The 9,749-nt window shown below is 45.8% G+C and overlaps 1 protein-coding gene across 2 annotated transcripts in view; it reads right to left on the bottom strand.

Annotated features, from left to right (window-relative positions):
• The window catches only part of COL8A2 (collagen type VIII alpha 2 chain), a 143,683-nt gene extending 135,169 nt beyond the window's left edge, over positions 1-8,514 (bottom strand). For both annotated transcript variants that reach the window (XM_024202913.1, XM_024202911.2), the window contains exon 1: positions 8,328-8,514. The gene's annotated coding sequence lies outside the window, so the exon portion shown is untranslated. The remainder of the gene's footprint in view (positions 1-8,327) is intronic.
• Between the last annotated feature and the right edge of the window lie 1,235 nt (positions 8,515-9,749).

Here is a 9,749-nt window from a genome sequence, read left to right on the forward strand (position 1 = left end):
TTCCTCCTGGTCTCACCTCACTGCTTCCTTTCTCCCCTTTGTGCCTTTATCAAGCTGCTGGATCTGTCCTGAACACTCCTCCTTTCCTCTCCAAGGGCCTCACTGATCCCCGCCTCCCCCAGTTATCAAGAGAACAAGATGCTCAGCAGAGCGAGATGTGCAGACGCAAGGAGAACTCATTCTTTGACGCTTGCCAGGGAGATTTGAAAATGAAGCTGCAAAGATACGGGAAAATTTTCAAACGCACCTAAGTCACTTAGGAGATAGCATCCCATTGACTTTCAAGGAAATTAGGTTCCTAAGTCTCTTAAGCACTTTTGAAATTTTTACTCACTCTCTCTCTCTCTAGGTTCTTACACTGGCCCTGTCACCACTGTGCCTCCCATCGAGACGAGGTAATTCTTGCCAGGAAATCCTTCAAGACCCAGTTTTTGAAGCCTTCTTTTGGTCCCTCAGTTCTCAACCTGAGGTTCAAGGCCACCCTGTCTTTCCTGTATTGCTAAATGGGGCTAGGAGGCAGCTAGATTCCGGCTAGATGGGAAGAGATTCACCACGGAAGCAGTCTCAGTATGGAAAAGATTCAGAACCTCACTGAAGATCTGCTCAGGGGCTGGAAATCACTAGCAGGCAACTTTGAGCTGTGACGTGGAAGCTGAAGATGAATGAAGACCTGTCAGAAGTGTGCAAGCAGATTCCCCAGAGGTTTGTTCTTGGGAATTCGCTTCATTGAGAAGGTTATTGATGCACAGATGACATTTTTGACCTTCCATCCACAAGAGATGTGTGGAAATATGGAGAGTTACCAAACTGGAATGCACCAATGGTCCATCTGAACTAGCATCTATTCTCTGCTTCTGGCCTAGACCAGATGTTTGACTGGTACACTGAAATCCAGTGCAAATCCAGTGAAATACAGTACAAATAAGTGATGGTCACAACCACCACCCTATACCGGAAACCTACTGACCGCTATACTTACCTACATGCCTTCAGCTTCCATCCAGTGTACATCACACGATCCATTGTCTACAGCCAAGCCCTAAGATACAACCGAATTTGCTCCAATCCCTCAGATAGAGACAAACACCTATGAGATCTTTATCAAGCATTCTTAAAACTACAATACCCACCTGGGGAAGTGAGGAAACAGATTGACAGAGCGAGACAGGTACCCAGAAGTCACCTGTTACGGGACAGGCCCAACAAGGAAAACAACAGAACACCACTGGCATCACATACAGACCCCAGCTAAAACCTCTCCAGCACATCATCAACGATCTACAATCTATCCTGGAAAAGATCCCTCACTCTCACAGACCTTGGGAGGCAGGCCAGTCCTCACTTACAGACAGCTCCCCAACCTGAAGCAAATACTCACCAGCAACTACACACCACACCACAGAAACACTAACCCAGGAACCAATCCCTGTAACAAACCTCGTTGCCTACTGTCCCCATATCTACTCTAGCAACACCATCAGAGGACCCAACCACATCAGCCACACAATCAGGGACTCATTCACCTGTACATCTACTAATGTGATATATGCCATCGTATGCCAGCAATGCCCCTCTGCCACGTACATTGGCCAAACCGGACAGTCTCTACGTAAAAGAATAAATAGACACAAATCGGACCTCAGGAATGGTAACCTACAAAGCCAGGAGGAGAACACTTCAATCTTCCTGGACATTCAACAACAGATTTAAAAGTAGCCACCTTCAAGAAAAAAAACCTTCAAAAAACAGACTTCAAAGAGAAACTGCAGAACTAAAATTTATTTGCAAATTTAACACCATTAATTTGGGCTTCAATAGGGACTGGGAGTGGCTGGCTCACTACAAAAGCAACTTTGCCTCTCCTGGAATTGACACCTCCTCATCAGTTATTGGGAGTGAACTACATCCACCCTGATTGAATTGGCCCTGTCAACACTGGTTCTCCACTTGTGAGGTAACTCCCTTCTCTTCATGTGTCAGTATAACAATGCCTGCATCTGTAACTTTCACTCCATGCATCTGAAGAAGTGGGTTTTTTACCCACGAAAGCTTATGCCCAAATAAATCTGTTAGTCTTTAAGGTGCCACCGGACTCCTTGTTGTTTTTACTGAAATCCAGCAAATCTAAAGGGCTTTTCTCAGCCTGATTGGATCTTCTCACTTCCAAGTTCACATAGTACGCTTTGGATCATCTGGAGAGGCCTGACATCCCTGGGTAGAAGCGATGCATCTGGGAAAAGGATGAAAAACCAACTGGAGAGAAGAGAAAGGAAAGTAATATACTCGGCACCTGCCAAGTACCATTGGGAAAACAATTTGAGATTCAACCCTAAGAGGGAAAAAAGAAAGCAAGGAAGGTCATTATTCAGGGGGCAGATTCTCCTTTGCTTTAAATCCATGCAGGCCCCTCCAAGTCAATAGTTCTGCCTGACTGACTGTGAAAGGATGATTCGGTGGGGAGACACTTGACCGTACATCCCCGCACTGCACTGAACCGGTTAGATTCTCCCCCTCCCAGGAGCTCAGATCCAGACTTTCCAGGACGTAACATTCACAACCAGGGCTGGGTTTTCACAAGAGCTCAGCTTCCACGTAGGCACCAAAGTAACAGACAGATTCCCCAAAGCATTCAGCACCTCGACACACAGAAGCTCTTCTGAAAGTGTCGTGTCTACACGGGAGCTGGGGCTTACCGAAGTCCAGTGCTGCACCACTGGCAGGAAGGAGCATTTCCGTACCCCGAACGTACTGCTCAAGAGAGGGACAAGCACTTGAAGATAAAGCCAGCACGACGTGGGAAACTATTACGGGCTGTATCATTTCAGGGGGGCACTTTTCCTGAAGCAGAGAGAGAAGAGGCCGAGCCAGCACTCGCTACAAACTGAATCGAGGAAATTCACATGCGTGGGAAAATTCTTTGCTTTTAATTAGTTTGTTAAAATGTATAAATTCCATGGAAAACACACACACCTGTGCATGTGCATGCTCCCCATCCCCCCCTGCTTTTGACTGGACACTTTAAAGTCTCCGACATTCCACGGGGAACAGTTGGTTTCTTCTGCAATCTCCACTTTTCTTTCCCTCACTAACATCCCCGCGTAGAACGCAGCCAAGCACAACACAGGCGGGGAAGGGAAAAAGGCACAAAGTTCCCCAGGCCCTTGAGCCAGTGTTGGGTGTACATGCAGATCTGTGCCTCTAAATGGGCCCAGGGTGCTGTTCACCAACCGAAACCCCTCTGCCTCACCATCCCTTCAGTCGGAAAGTGCTCATTAATGGATGCCCTCCTCGCCTGTAAAGCACAGGATCGAAAGTGAAGTTTGGCAAAGGCCAGGGAAGGGTTATACAGAAAGACGAGGCTCTGCTTTCTATGCCTTTCTGCAAGGGTAGATATTTTTGGAGCCGTCTAAAGAAAGGAAAGGAGGAGGGGGTGGGAGGGAGCCGGCGTTCAGGACAAGTGAAATTCAGTATCGTTTTATGGCCCCACCCTGCAGAACTATGAGGTTGTGCTGTTACAGACACTGTCTGCAGCACAGGAGAATGGAAACTCTGCTGCTTTCCTAGCTGTGGACAAGCTGAAATACGAGCGAGAAAGACAGACCGTGTGTGTGAGAAAGGGAGAGAGAACAGCCCTTCGCGCCCTTTCGACCAGGGCTAATGTATTTTGCAGGTGACGTTCCCTGACATACTGTTGATACAATGTTCCCCATGCTACAGGGCCGCGGATAGAGTCACTTTTAACGTAATTGCGAGGGATGGCAGGAGGTAATGTATTGGAACCTTCGTGGCAACAGGTCCATTAGTAACCTTTGAACGCAGACCTTTATAACGAGAGCATTTGAAACGGGCATTTTTCCTTCCACCATTTTTCTTCCAGTCAAAGAAAATGTTCTATATGAAAATAAACAAACCGCAAAAAAAAAAAAAAAAACCCATGCTGGAAAAAGCATCTACAAATATTTTGTTATATCATATAATGATCCCCTTATATATCAGCTTAAACTCCCAGCCACCCCACTAATAACTCTTCTTATTGAGCTCTAAAAACTGTCTCCTAAGTTCCTTTGGAATGGATTTATAACAAAGCAGAAATCCCATAAACCCTCTACAGAGCAGTGTGGTGGAATATCGGTGCATTCCTACACGCTCGGTCCCCCAACCAGCCTCTCTGCTACAGTCTTGGCAAACGCAGAGCAAAAGAAGGGTCCCAAGAGCAGAAATCTGCCATCCAGGAGAACCAGGTGGGGAGAGGCCTCTTCTCCTGGAGGTCAGACCCCTGTAGTTTATTTCATCCTAAGATGATGCTCCACACTAGACTCATGCTACAACAAAGATGCTTAGCACTTAGCGTGCACTCCATCTAAAATACTTAAAAGTGCCCCCCCATTGTTGTGGTATCCAAGCTCCTCACAGTCTTGAGCACAACTATGCTTCTCAAATCATGTTACAGCGGATCATATTAGGCCCATTTTACAGATAGGGAAATGGAAGCAGAGAGGGGAAGCGACTTGCCTAGAGTCATTAATAGAACCCAGAAGTCCTGGCTGCAACTCTAGTGACCATGCTGTCTCCCCTACTCTCCCCCCTCACTGCCTCCCAACAGGGGCGCCATAGAACTGAGGGCTTCCAAGTGCTATAAACTGACTGTCGCCCTGCTCAGAGCACAATTATTGTCCAAGTTCCCCCAGGGGTCAGCACAATGCATTGATCGTGTGCAGACAGAGGGTCTAAATGGTGAAGTCTCATGTTAAATAATTTTCAGCCTCCTCTGTAGCATCAGACATTGGCCACTGCCAGAGGTAGAGTATGGGCTACTCCAGCATGGCAAATCCTAGTTTTAGGGGAGCTCTGAAAGTTGTGCCCTGCCCTTCTGTCCCCAACCATGAAAGATCTGGTGGAAATTCCAGTAGATTCCTTCTCTTGGTCTTTTAGTGTCTCTGATATGAGCTGGAGGACCAGTAGCCCCAGGATCCTCTGACCCATTATCTGTTCCAAAATCTAATTATTAAATTGTTAAGTTTTCATCTCACCATTAGGGAGATGTTCTTCCACCCCATTACTGTGCCCTAGTCACACCAAAGGAACAACAAAGCCTAATTCAATGCTATAAGGGTTACCATCTGTTTATGTTTATGCCCATGGGTCCTGACTTCAGTAGGACTTATGGGCATAACTGAGGGCAGAATTTAGCCCCAAATCTTTTAAAGTAACCTATTGGTCTTTCCAAAAACTGCACTGGACCAAAGTCATCTTCCGAGTCACTCAGTTGAGGTCACTGGAGTTTATCTTCATGTGTTTGGCTCATTGCCACTGTATTTCTGCAGAAAGAATTTACTCCAAGGTATGTTCCTACACCAGGTAATGGGGGGGGGAGGGGGAGAGAGAGAAGAGAGCCTCATTCATGGGTCCTAAGCCTGAACCTTTCCATGCAGAGTGAGAGGGATGAGATTACTCCACACTGAAGAGTCCTGTTTAACTATCTTGACTGCATCTAAAATAGGAGGATGCCTTGGAGATCCATCTTACTTTGATTGGATCTCCAAGTTGTTCCTCTGACTCCTGTAAGTCAACGACTTTCTTTGCAGTCTGTCCATTGTCCATTCTTCACTGGGTATGCTCACATACATATGCCCCACATGGTGAAGTGTAAATAGGACAGTGCTCTGCTCTCAATGGGAAAAGTCTGGTTGTATTTTTGGTTGCAGTTCTGGTAGCCTTGGTTCCTCTTTCATGAGTAGTGAAACATTGGAGGTAGCGTTTAACCAAGCCACAAAACTATTGAAACACTGCTGCTGCTAGTCGCTGCTTTTCAAATGCTGCCTCTTACCCAGAGACTCTTGTCTCTTTCACCAGCAGAAGCTAGTCCAATAAAAGATATTACCTCCCCCACCTTGTCTCTCTAGTATCTTACGGCGCACATTGCACACAGAAGGCAGCCAGCCCTGCACTTGGGGAAACCCACAGGTAAAATTCACAGTAGGAAGAGAGAACAGGCACTAGCTCCAAGCCCCTGAATTCAGATTGCATGTGGTTCTGGGGTCTCCCAACACAATGCTGTGCGTGCTGTTCCTCAGGATGGCAGGTCAAGATAGTGACAAAAGACCAAGAAACACTTGGAAGTCAGAGAGAAACAGCTGCTGTGGCCGTCTGCCTGCAACAGTATGAAAGGATACCAAAAGGGAAAACAGAAAACCCTGCCATGGAGAGCTATGCTGAGCTGCTGCCAAAAGCCAGACAGAAAAACCCTAGGTTTCACCCAGGTGTGAATAACTTTTGACACTTCTAGGGCTTATGGCTTTAAACAAAACAAAACACGCAGTCCCCATTCACCCTTAGCAATACTGTATTGCATATGAATGGAATATATGAATCACTGCAAAGAACTTCAGTGCAACCCAGTACAAAGAAAAGCTGAATTCTCCACCCCGCTTACTGCAATCTGGCTTTCTGTAGCCTAAAACAAAGGCAACAGGAAACAAATACATCTAGACAGTCAAATTTTCTCTTTTTTTAAAAGGGTAACTCAGCTGTTACACTTACACAGAGGAGATCAGACGTTCATTTCCAGTCAGGGGTATTATGACCCACAGCTGGGTTCCTTCCTCCACCTACTTATGATTGTAAGTGAATTCCACGGTGAGAGCATCACACCAAAAACGTGATGAGATCCTGACAGCTCTCGGATTCAAACGTGAATGTGGCTTCTAAAGTTACAGCTAAGCCCATTCACCCCGATTCCTGGGCAAACATTGCTGCAGATTGGAACAGGTGAATCAAAAGAAGCTACTTGCTGGTGGAGTTATAGGGATCTGGTCTTTTCTGACCCAGGTGGACAAGGAAAGAAAAATAAAACAAAGATAAACGTTTCAGTGAAACTAATCTTGGAAGTTGTGCTGAATAAATGAAAACTGATGGTTCTTTATTATAGCATTGAACCAATTTTCTAGCAGGTTTTTTTTCTTCTTATGCCTGAGAGAAATGGGATGAAAAAAATCTAGCCCACACTCGAACCAAATTGCTAGCATGTCCTGTGTCCTCGCTGACTTAACTCCATGGAGGTTTTTACTCTTTTAGCTTTGGGCATGCCAAAAAGGGGGAAGGGGTGTGTGTTACCTGTCCTACAATGTAGCAAAATGGCAGAAACCCTGGAGAGTTAGATTCCCAAATAATCTTTAATGTTCAGCTTCTTAGGGGTTTGAGGATCTAAAACCACAATAGTTAGTTAGATTCAGTTAAAGGAGAAGTTGGCCTATCATTGCCCCTACAACAAGATTATTTGATGTGTATGATAGATGCAGCATCTGAGAGAGAGAGAGAGAGAGAGAGAGAGAGAGAGAGAGAAAATTCTCTTCTACTACACAGAGTTACCACCACAGCCCGAGAAGGTAAAACGTACTAATGCAGACATTGCTATCATTTTAGCATCCAGTATGCATGGGACATGGCAGCTGAAAAGAATAGTTTCCCAGTATCCCTTGCTGATGGATCAAAATTGGATTTTTATAGAGGCAATAAAAATCCCAGGAATTTGCTGGCCTTATGATTTATTAAAAATGTTCTTTATAGCAAAGCTGCCCGTAGAGGAGGAAATATCTCCAAGTAGGTCAGCCTGGGGCAAACGTATAGGGGCGACTCTCTTGGTTTATTAAGAATGTTCAAAGTTTAGGAACTGGTGCGTGAGAGTTCAATGAACAGAAATGTCCTTAAAAACAATACAATAAGAACCTTCTACTTCCCAGCCCAGGATGTATGTGAAGTTAGCTGAGGTGACACTTTTCTTCAGTGCCTATCAGAATCAGGGTGAGTACAGATATCTCAAATTGGAAGAGGACAGCCTCCTGAGCAGATCATGGAATTGAACTAAAAGTCGATTTGCTAGGGATCGGGGTCCCCGGGGGCACAAAACTTTTCCCATACATTTTTCTTACAAACATTTGAGACAGGAAAGTAGGGTTTGGACCTTGGAGCGATCTCTGCCCCAACCTGGGTCCGGTTTCTCATTAACACTGTTTGAACATCACATACTCTTTTGATACAATTAAAAAGGAACAGAATTAAAAATGGGTCAGGGGAAAAATAAAGGGATGATAAAAGGGACAGAAGAAATCAAGAAAAGCACACAGACTAAAGTTCTCCTGGAAAGAGAGAATATTCCTTTGCAATATTCCTCTGCTTGGGGAAAAACTAATCAGAGGGTCTCGTGACTGAGAAATTAAAGAGATTTTCTCTAGTCTGAGCTTAATGCAACATGTGATAGGTATCTAGGTGAATGATAAGAAAAAGGAGGAATGGGAGAATATGTCAAGAGAGAGAAATAAAGTCCTTACCTTGTTAGATGAAACAAACAGTCTCCTCAGGCTTGCAGAAGGGAGTTTGGTTTGGGGGTTTATTGGGGGGAGGTTCTCTGAATAAACTAACTTTTATTGCTGTTAGACTAGTCTATTCCATGGGAAGTGCAGCAGTCGCTGATGGTACCTTTGCAGAAGGGGAGAGAGAGAGGACAGAGCTGTGCTGGGCAGCACTGCAAATGACTGCACAAGGGAGGGAGGAAAGGTTTTCACAGACTCTTTGATGGGCTAACACAGCTCAGGACTGGGTTGGCTGGTTACTTTTTTTTTTTTTTTTTGAGTGGGTTCCAGCTCTGGATTGTTTCTCCGTTTCACAGACACAGAAGGAAGTATGTTTATAAAACAAAAAACCACACACACTCCCTACACCAACCCTAGATGTGTGGGGAAGAGTCTCTCCTCAAAGGCTCAGGCTCATATTCAGCTGAGCAAACTGCCCCCCTTTTCAGCACTGAAGTGGCAAAAGTGTAACCGAGAAGCCAGCCTGGCTAGGGAGGGGTGTAGGAATTCGAGTGGGATTCCAGGGTGGTAGAACTGGACTCAGGGCCATGGCAGTTGTGGGGGAGTTTGCCTGATGTTCCCAGGACTCCAGGAAGCATTTTGCCTCCTGGCTCAGTCCAGTCACAAAGCCTGGCTTGGCAGGGAGGTGATGGCTCTGGGTACTAGCACTTGAAGTCCGGGGACAGGGGTTGTCGCTGGGAAAGGTAGGGCTCTCTTCCTCAGGGAATGAACCCCCCAATTCCAAGAATACTAAAAGACAAGGAACCTGGAAACAAAACCTCCTTAAGGTGCCACAAAAAGCCAGCATCAAACCAAAGCCACTGAGCACCCTCAAACTCTGAGCTCTGGGTTTGAACCTTCCCAGATTTGCTCTCTCCCAGCCTCCTAACTGTATAACAGGCCAAATTGGAAGAGCATGTTCAGACATCCCCAGGCAATGGGGAATTTCAGACCAATAGGTTAGGCTCACCTCTGCTTCTCATCTACTGTAGTTACCCTGCCTGGCTCCTAGATTAAAGAAAAGCTTCAGTTAGAGAATGACATCTGTGGTCACTGTAGGAGGGTGCACATCAGAGAGTAACTCATCCCATTAGTCCCTCTAGCGACTGTCATTTCCCTGAACTGCCCGAAGAGCAGACCCATGGTAGATGGCAGCTTCCTGGTTTGATCATAATTCAACTCCTCCCAAGAAGGGCTGCCACGGTCCCTTAACGTAAAGCCACGTTCAATGCAATACTTCTAGAGTCAAGAAATGCTTCCATGGACCTCAACAGGAGGTTGGCTGGAGTGCAAGTTAAATCCTGACATCTCTACAAGAGTCATGTTGGCCCTTCGTCCTTCCAAGGTGGATAAAGGGAGCTCCGCACACTTGACTGCGTGGAGGTTGTTTAGATTAAGACC

The sequence above is a fragment of the Terrapene carolina genome, unplaced genomic scaffold, assembly GCF_002925995.2.
Source record: "Terrapene carolina triunguis isolate 2854851 unplaced genomic scaffold, T_m_triunguis-2.0 Scaffold236, whole genome shotgun sequence".
In the NCBI taxonomy this organism is placed as follows: Eukaryota; Metazoa; Chordata; order Testudines; family Emydidae; genus Terrapene; species Terrapene triunguis.